This window comes from Hevea brasiliensis, chromosome 15 (genome assembly GCF_030052815.1).
Source record: "Hevea brasiliensis isolate MT/VB/25A 57/8 chromosome 15, ASM3005281v1, whole genome shotgun sequence".
NCBI classification, from domain to species: domain Eukaryota; kingdom Viridiplantae; phylum Streptophyta; class Magnoliopsida; order Malpighiales; family Euphorbiaceae; genus Hevea; species Hevea brasiliensis.
Genome location: NC_079507.1, coordinates 67,303,823 through 67,314,325, shown reverse-complemented (window position 1 = coordinate 67,314,325; position 10,503 = coordinate 67,303,823).

Below are 10,503 nucleotides of genomic sequence, written 5' to 3'. Positions count from 1 at the left end.
TTTGAGTTTAGAATCTTATTAAATAATTTAGTTAACCATGCCACTCCCATATCTCCTAAATACTTTCACACTTCAATTGGTATTTTATCGGGTTCACAGGCTTTACCCACTTTCATTCTCTTAAGTGCTTCATTTACTTCTAAAGATCTAATCCTTCTAGTATAATTCACATTCTTTTCTATTGTTCTACAATCTATATTCATGCTATTACCATTTTGACTATTATTAAAGAGATCATTAAAATAATTTCTCCATCTTTCTTTAATGTCCTCATCTTTCACCAACACTTTTCCTTCTTTATCCTTAATGCACCTAACTTGATTGAGATCTTGACATTTTCTTTCTCTCCTCCTTGCTAATCTATAAATATCTTTCTCCCCTTCTTTAGTTCCAAGTTTCTCATATAACTTTTCAAAGGCCTGTGCTCTTGCTTGACTAACTGCCTTTTTTGCCTCTTTCTTTGCTATCTTGTACTGTTCATATGCCTCATTATTATCACATTTAGGTAATTTCTTATACCATTTCCTTTTTCTCTTCACTGCCTTTTGTACTTCCTCATTCCACCACCATCTCTCTTTTGAGGGTGGTCCATGTCCTTTAGACTCTCCAAGTGCTTTTCTAGCTACTTCTCTAATCTTTGATGCCATCTGTATCCACATATCATTGGCCTCCATATCCAGCTTCCATACTTCGGACTCGAGAAGCTCATTTTTGAACTTCACTTGCTTTACTCCTTTGAACTCCCACCACTTTGTTCGAGCTACACTATTTCTTCTGACCTTGCTTGAATTGTTCCTAAACTTGACATCCAAGACCACCATCCGATGTTGACTTGTTAAAGCCTCTCCTGGAATGACCTTGCAATCCTTGCATAGAGCTCTATTTCTCTTCTTGGTTAAGAGGAAGTCGATTTGGCTTCTATGTTGCCCACTTTTGAAAGTCACTAAATGTGACTCTCTTTTTATATAGTAGGTATTTGCTAGTATTAGGTCGTATGCCATAGCAAAATCCAGGATGCTTTTTCCCTCCTCATTTCGACTGCCAAAACCAAAACCTCCATGAACATTCTCATAACCTTGTCTATCACTTCCTACATGTCCATTCAAATCTCCACCAATGAAAACATTCTCTTCATTCGGTATGCTTTGCATTAAATCATCCATATCTTCCCAAAACCTTTGTTTACTCTCACTGTCTAGTCCTATTTGTGGGGCATAAGCACTAACTATATTTATTGTTTCTCCTTCAAGTACTAACTTTACTAGTATAATTCTATCTCCTACTCTTTTCACAGCTATTACTGCGTCTTTCAATGTCCTGTCTATGATTATGCCCACTCCATTCTTGTTTCTCTCCTTTCCGGTAAACCACAGTTTGTACCCTGAATTACCCACTTCCTTACTTTTCTCTCCTACCCATTTAGTCTCCTGAATGCAAGCAATATTCACCCTTCTCCTTTCCAAGGTATCCACAAGCTCCATTAATTTTCCTATAAGTGATCCAACATTCCAAGTACCAACCCTGATCCTCCTCCTATCCTGCTCCTTCCTAATTGGTCTCCTTCTATGATATCTTCTATTGTTTTCTATGTCTATCTTGTGTTCTGTTCCACTATTTATTCTACTATCTGTCCTATGGACTAACTTCTTTACCCACACCCGTCCATGATGTGGGAACCCTTGCTCACTTAACACCACACCCGGGCGCCGGCATGGCGTCACTTTCGGTGAACGCCCTACACCCTTGCATATTTCTCACTACACCCGGGCTTCGATGTAGCGCGTCGTTAGTAGAGGACGCCCCAACGTTTATATCCTTTGAATCCATATTATAGGTTGTGACGAAATTTTTACGCTGGTTGTCACCTACCGCAACCCTCCTCCTTTATCCGGGCTTGGGACCGGCTAAGTGCAACTTAGGCGGAGTTAATTAAATGAAACAGTTATTTTTTTAAAAAAAATTTAATAGAAAAAAATTTATTTTGAGATCAAATCCATTGATTTTCATCCAATTTAAAATGGATTTATATCAAATCAGTTCAAATTTGTTTCAATTTTAAATTAGACCAATTTAATTCTGTATTAGAATCAAACTGTGGCTATAAACTATTGATTTTCAAAATCAATTCTAACCTCTCAAATCTCAAACCAAATTATTTTCATGGAAAAAAAAAAATAAAACCACATTTGAACTTTGCATAGAGAAAATCATTGGCAAAGATTTGAAGCCAAATATATCTCTAGTGAGACCTTTCTATTTTAATATAACTTATTATGTAATCCCTGAATTTTATTGTTATTTATTAATTAATTTTTATATTTTAAAATTAAATTAATTGATATTTAATTTATCTTATATAAGTATAATATAATTAAGTCATTATGAATCGAATCAAATAATCTCATCTTTGATCAATATAAATTTAGACAGTGTCGTGAAACTTAGGTATTGAAAAATGAAGTTTGATAACACAAATGTAAACGACAGACGAAAACAATTCATCCCCTTTAACACGGTATGATGATTGATAGTTATTTGTAGTGTATTGATTTTTCTTTCCATCTCTCTCATATGTGCTACGTGGAGAGTGCATTAGTAGAGGGTGGATGGAGACAATTCATTGCCCCTTGTCACACGGTATTATAATTGAATTGATGAGTGCATTATTCAAGATTCATTAATTCGTTAATTGTGAATTGGGTCATTTTCAATTTATTAATTTAAGGAGACTGAAATTACATAGTAGAGTGCCTCTTGACTTCAATTAAATTCCAATTTAATTTTAGTTTAATTAATTTAGTTTTAATTAAATGAAACAGTTATTTTTTAAAAAAAATTTAATAGAAAAAAATTGATTTTGAGATCAAATCCATTGATTTTCATCCAATTTAAAATGGATTTATATCAAATCAGTTCAAATTTGTTTCAATTTTAAATTAGACCAATTTAATTCTGTATTAGAATCAAACTGTGGCTATAAACTATTGATTTTCAAAATCAATTCTAACCTCTCAAATCTCAAACCAAATTATTTTCATGGAAAAAAAATAAATAAAACCACATTTGAACTTTGCATAATTTATTTATTAATTTTTATATTTTAAAATTAAATTAATTGATATTTAATTCACTTAACAATTTTAAGTGCTTACATTCAGTATTTATATTTTCTATTAGTCGAAGATATAAAAATATGCAAAAATGCTCCTAATAGATACTTCCATTCCTAATTTCAAGTCTCTGACTGAATTGAGGAAAGAAAAAAAATGCTCTAAAGACAAACTATACCATGGGACTTAACTATAGATTGTTTCTTTCTGCTTTCTGATGTGGCTCAACCGCAAGTGCACGGGTCGTACAAATAATATAGAAAAGTTATCGTTCCCTCGAAGAGTTGTGTTAATGATTAAATTTTTTTATATAAAAATTGACTAATTCAAGCTAATTTTGAAATTCAAGCGATAGATTGATAGAAATTGAGGTGTAAAATCTATATATGCAAAATTAATAATCTAATTACCAATATGAAAATTCAACTAAATTTACGGTAAATTAAAACGAGCAAATTGAAATATGGCAAGATATAAAATGATAAGCAATTAAATTCGATTAGAAATTAACAATGATAAAAGGGCAATTCCGGAATTTGGGGATTCATATTCAAGTTATTTTAGGATTTTTTTAAATTGGTTATCCAATCTTATGGAAATTATGGGTTTTAAGGGGATTAATTCTTAAATCCTCTGAATACCCTTTCGAGTGAGACAAAGAGTACCTTAATTAACTTAATCCTACTTTCGTGGAGTTAAAATTAATCAAGACCCATTAAGTTCCTTAATTAATGTGTAAATCCTCTTAATCCTTAGTCTATTTCTAGATCTAAGTTAATCAAGTTCAATTTCTTGATTATCTATCACAGGATTTTCTCCTTTCGGTGCTTCAACCATGGATTAAGAACAATACTTAATGGGATCCTACACTAAGCATGTCATTAAGCACACAAGAAATAGATAAAATCTCATAAAAACCACAAAATATGGATTATCCAATCAAAATCCATAAAATATCTCAAATATTACATCTCAACTCCAGAATCTATGAAAAATTACTCACTATCCATAATAATTACAAGAAATTCTGAGTAAATATGGAAATAAAACTTGAAACTATATTAAGAACTAAGAAACCCAATACAAGAAAGGTAGAAAGTAGTGAAGAAAAGAAGAAAACTCCAAATCTGGTTCAGAAATGGAGAGTGACGCCTCTTGCTCTATTTTCTAACTTTTCCTCTGCCTTTTTCCTCTTTCTTCCTTCCTTTCTTCCCCTTCCAAAATGAGATAAGGACACTATTTGTATTCTTTAATAAATAACCCTAAAATGGTGTGTTTGAGGTGAAGTTCACGCGAGAGAGTCTTTCTGCCAGCTCATTATGAAGAGTTGCACAAGTTGTGCAAGTTTCTTATGCAGGTTCTATGCAAAATCAGTGGTTCTAAGTGCTTTCCATGATGTTGCATAAGTGATGCAGGTTGGTTGTGTAGGTTTTTCAAGCTTTGGAGTCCTCTGTGAAACTGCATAAGTGGACTACATAAGTTATCCAGGCTCTTATGCAGATTTCGGTAGGTTTGGGAGCTCTTTCCATGAAGCTGCATAAGTGGAGAGTGGAACTGCATAAGTTATGCAGTAAGTCATGCAGGATTCCGTGAAACCAGACAACTAATGAAACAAATGGGTTTCTCACATGCATTCAACAAACCATTCCACATGAGAAAAGGTAGGTGTCTGTGAAGCAATTCGTAGTTCTACCTTTGAAATACCTAGATATGATAATTTGATTTTTGGGTTGGCCGAGTGCTGATGTCCTAACAACAACATGTCTATTTTTCCTGTACAAAAGCTACTATTACGTTAGAGGATGTTATGGTTTTGCAGGTTACCTTGTTTTGGGATCCCCTTGTTTCATTCTCTGTTCAGAGCATAGAGTGGAGGAGGATTGAAGAGAAATTGATGAATGGTGGAAGAGTGGTTAGGAGGACTAAATCTAACAAGGTCCATCAGTATAAATGGATGAACAATTTAATTTAGTGTAGCAGTGAAATGGATCACGAAGCATTTTTTTTACTATGGTTGTGAAGATTTGTTTTGCACAATTTAGCACAGACAATTAGAAAAGAGGTTTTCCACATAGCGTTTAATCTAGCTAGAGGGATCCCTTTTTGCTCTTGCACCAACAATTCTAGAAAGTATTTATAGGGATTTGAGTCAATTGAGTGCAATATTTAACGCTGCCAAATTTAGTAACGATGAGGATGTAAGTAATGAATTAATACTGCACATCCCCTCGCCATTTCTTTTTTTTTTTTTTTGGATTATAAGATGATTGATGTGGCCTAACCGCAAGTGCACGGGTTGTTCAAGTAGTATAGAAAAGTTATCGTTCTCTCAAAAAGTTGTGTTCTAAATTAAACTTTTGATATGAAAGTTTACTAATCTAAATTAAATTTAAACTAAAAATTAATTAAATGAAGAGATTGGAGGTCTAATATGTATATATGCAAATTCAGCAAAGAAATTAATTGAATGGCAAGTATCACTAAAGTTGCAAGCAATAAATGCAGCAAAATGAAATATGGGAAGAATTAAAGTAATAAGCAATAAAAATTAATGATTAACAATGATAAAAGGGTGATTATGAAGTTTTAGGCTTTATATTCAAGCTATTTTAGAATTTTAAATTGATTATACAAACATATAGAAATTATAGGTTTCAAGGAGATTAATTCTTAAATCCTTTGAACACTCTCTCTGGTGAGAAAAATAGTGCTTTAATTAACTCAATCCTACTTTTGTAGAGTTGAAATTAATTAAGACTCATTAGGCTCCTTAATCAATCTATTAATCATCTTAATCCTTAATCTATTTCTAGATCTAAGTTAATTAAGTCCAATTTCTTGATTATCTATAACTGGATTTTCTCCTTTCGATACTTCAACCAAGGATTAAGAACAATACTTAATGGGATCCTACACTAAGTATGTCGCTAGACACACAAGAAATAGATAAAACGTCATAATACCCATAAAATCTGGATAAATCAATTCAAATCCTCAAAATATCTCAAATATTACATACCCAACTCTACAATCTAAAAAGAACTACTCACTACTCATGTTTGATAAAATGATTTTAGCAAAATAAGCAAATAAAAGATGAAAAGAGAATTAAAATTGAAGAAACCCGATGAAAGAAGTTTAGAAAATGGTGGAGAAGAAGAAGAATTAGAGCTTCAGATGGAAAATAATGAGATTGGCTCAATCTTTCTTCTCACAATAAAAATGAGGTAATAATGATTTTTATATCCTCTGACATAAACCCTAAAATGGACTAAAAATGGTGTGTGGTGAGGTCATACACGTGTGACAAATTTTGCCTCTTCAGCCAATTAATTAGAGATTGCATAGCTGGATCTGTGCTTATGCAACATCTTATGCAGAGTCAGAATTGAAAAGAATAAGTAAAAATAGGTTTGCATGGCCATGCACATCCTTATGCATGTTTTAGGAAGCTTCAGAGAGTTTCTGTGAAGGTGCATATGCATTTGCATAAGCTATACAGAAGGTAATGCACATTTTGGTAAGATTAGGAAATTTTTCGATCAGTTACATAAGCTATTGCATAACCTATCGCTATGCAGGTTTCGGCAAGGTTGAATTCATTCCTCATGAAGGTGCATAAGCTATGCAGGAAGTTATGCACATTTCGGCAGACTTACAATACCTCTCCGATCTCTTGCATAAGATGGTGTGTAACCTATGCACTAAGCTATACAACTTTGGGCAACTTAAGAATTTCTTTAATTTTCTGAGAACAAGCAGCATAAGCTATGCAGTTCCTCATGCAACTTTCAATAACGTTCAAAAATCTTCAATTCTAGGCTTCAATTTTCATACTTTTAGACTTAAACTTCATTCCTTACTTGCAAAATTACCTTTTAGTCCCTCCAAATAATATTTTATCTACAAAACAAAAATAAAATTATAAAAATTAATCCAAAAATTGATAATTATGTAAAATTAAGTAATTAACTAATAAAATTGACTAAAATTGACTAATAAATAGATAAAATGACTATGAAACATAACCTAAATGACTATGAAACATAACCTAAATGACTATATGAAATGCATATATCAATGATATTTTTATAGTGTTGATTGTTAACTGTACTCTTCCAAACAAATTTCCTTCCAGATGATAAAATATTGCCGCTCTTCTTATTGTTTTGCTTAGTATAATTTGTTCTTACTTTGTTTGAACGATAATGTTTTATTGTTAATTTTTCAATAATATAGATATCTAAAATAATATATATATATATATATATATATATATATATATATATATAATTATGTGAGTCTTAACATATGATCTATGTTACATATCACATAGTTAGTTATAAATTGACTTTATATACTATACACCATATTAGCCTTAAATTATGATTTATGTTACATAATCAATTATAAATTATTAGTTGATTCAAAGTTACAATCCTATAACTATACAAAAAATATTTCATATGAAAATGTTAATAAACTTGAAGCTGAGTCATAGAAGTTGTAGACTTAAATCTCAATTGAACTTTCAATATTCAAATCATTCAAGTTTGGATTATTATTTCAAATTTTATTTATATCAAAATTTATCACCTTTAACAAAATGACCGATATCTAAGTCAAGTCCTTTTCATAGGCCAAATAAAATATTAGAAAGTTATTTTGATTATTGAAAAAAAAAAAGCAAGTCAAGTCTTTTTGATAATATATAAAAGAAATGAAAGGCAATATAGAAATTTTTTGTAAAAAATAAATAAATAAATGGCAACCAATGGAAACTGCTCAACTCGAGTATTTTTTTATAATATATAAAACCCTAAAATATATAAATAATGGAATCATAAAAGATAATTTACATGTTTTTTTTTATGTATTTGTAAAAGTTCTATAATTTATCTCCCTTACTTGATCTATAATTTATTTTTTCTTTTATTATAATATATAAATTGATGGGACAAACCCACTAACAGTATGGAAAAATGGACCATCTGTAATAGTTGTATGAGTGAATCATGGACCGGTCAATTTCAGTTGCATTAATTTAAGAAAACTGAAATCAGATGGGAGGATGTTTCGTGATTTTGGTTTAATTTTAATTTAGTTTTGATTGAATTTAATTTTAATTAAATATAATGGTTGAACTTTTCTTTAAAAAAACTTAAAAAAATTAAAAGTGTTTTTTATTAATAAAGAAAATTAGAAGTTAAATTTTATTAATAATACAAATTAAAATTTTAAAGCATGCAGTGTAATGAGTTTTTTTTTTCTTTTTTTTTTTTTTACTAGATGGTATTTGAAAGATGAAACTTGACACTACAATGACTTATACTAGAACTTATAACGATTTAATTTAACATGATATTATAACGATATTATTATAACGATATTAAGATAATTAATTTCTCCCATTTAACTTAACATGATATTATAACGATAGTCACATTTAGTGTAGTGAGTGTTTTTTTTCACTCATACATGTTGTGCATAGACAGTGGCAGATTTAAAAAAAAAGAAAATTTATCAATATATTATATATATATTAAAAATAAAATTTTTAAATATTAAGAGTTTGATATTTAAAAATTTAATAAAATAAAATCTAATCAATCTAACTAATATTTTTTTTTTTTTGTGAAAAGAAGAGAACAAACTATTATATTCAATCAAGTCATATAAATAAATCATTTATTTTAATATTTATTAAAGAAGATTCATTCATTAAATTTATGAGAAGTTAATTTTAAAACACACATATATTTACTTGAAACATTTTAATACAAAAAAATAGTCAATAACCTCTCATTCTTTAATGTAAATTCACCACTGATATCAGATATGATTTAAAAAATGAAATTTGATTTCACAATAACTTAAATAAGAGCTTATGGCAAACGGTAAATGAAAAGGATTCATTCCTCTTTTAACAAGGTATTATAATTGGCGTATAAGTTACAATTAGTCAATTTATTTGTTTTTTGAGATCCATATTTAATTAAAATAGAATACTTTATCAATAAAAGGAAATTTTCTAGATTTTGCCTAAACCATTATATGTTCCACATGACACCATGGAATACATGAGTCTTTAAATATGCTGTGGCATGAAAATTATTAGAAATATAGGAAGCCCAAAGCGCTTGGATAGAATCTCCTTCCTACTTTTATGTCTCTTACTCATCTCATTTTTTTTCAATGTGGAAATTTTACACTTGCATATTCCTAACAATCTCCCCCTTAAGTATGAATTTCTTCTACATTGAGCTTACTGGGCATGCTTGCCCTTAAACAGAAGCCTTTTTTCTTAAGTATTACGGTATTACTGAGAGCCCAATTACTCTATCAAACCCACTTGGGCATGCACCTTTAAGAGCCGCGCCAGAGCCATCCGTGTTTCACCATCACGTGCACTGAGAGTTCCCATTCCATCAGTCTGCTTTTCTCTAGAAGAGTGCCTTCCTACTCCATTGGGCTTACTAGGAGTCTCTTAACTCTTTCATCCACGTGTCAGAGCACCATAAGAATCATTAACCATCGTTTCAATACTCGTCCCTTGCCAAACCAAGGCTCTAATATCGCTTGTTAGAGATCTGGAGAGCCCAAAGAACCTAGGGAGAATCCTTCTTGATGAGCCTTATGAAAGAATACATTCATAAACTTAACACCACATCCAACCCACAACTTTAAGGCAATGGGTTAATGGGTCCTTCCCACTTATACGTCTCACACTCATTCCATCTTTTTTCGATGTGAGAATGTCACACTTGTATATTCTCAACAATCTCTCCATTAAATGTGAATTTCTTCTACATTGAGCTTACTAGGTCTGCTCCCCCTTAAATGGAAGCCTTTTTTTCTTAACTCAAGTATTATGACGTCACCAAAAACCTCAATTAGTCCACCAAACCTACTCAAGCATGTACATCTAAGAGTCATGCCAGAGCCATCATGTGTACCAAGAGTTTCCACTCCATCGATATACTCTTCACTAGAAGAGTGCCTTCCTGCTCTATTGGGCCTACCAGGAGTCTCCCGACTCTTCCATCCATGTGTCAGAGTATTACGGGAATCACTACCAACCATTTCCTTACTCGTCCTTTGCCAAACCATCAACTCTAATACCACTTATTAGAGATCTGGAAAATCCAAAGCACCTGAGGAGAATGATAGAGTGGGTTTGATTAAGTGTATGATAGAGTGGGGTTGTTTATTATGGTTAAAGACCATTTGTTAGAGACCTTCTAGCTTAATTAAGTCTATGATGGAGTGCGGTTGTTTATTATCATTAGTCCTTGTTTATGAGCTTTGCTCTTCCCTTTTAAAGAAAAGAAGTTAAATTATCCAAGCATCACATCACATCACATCACATCACATCTAAACATTAATATTAATT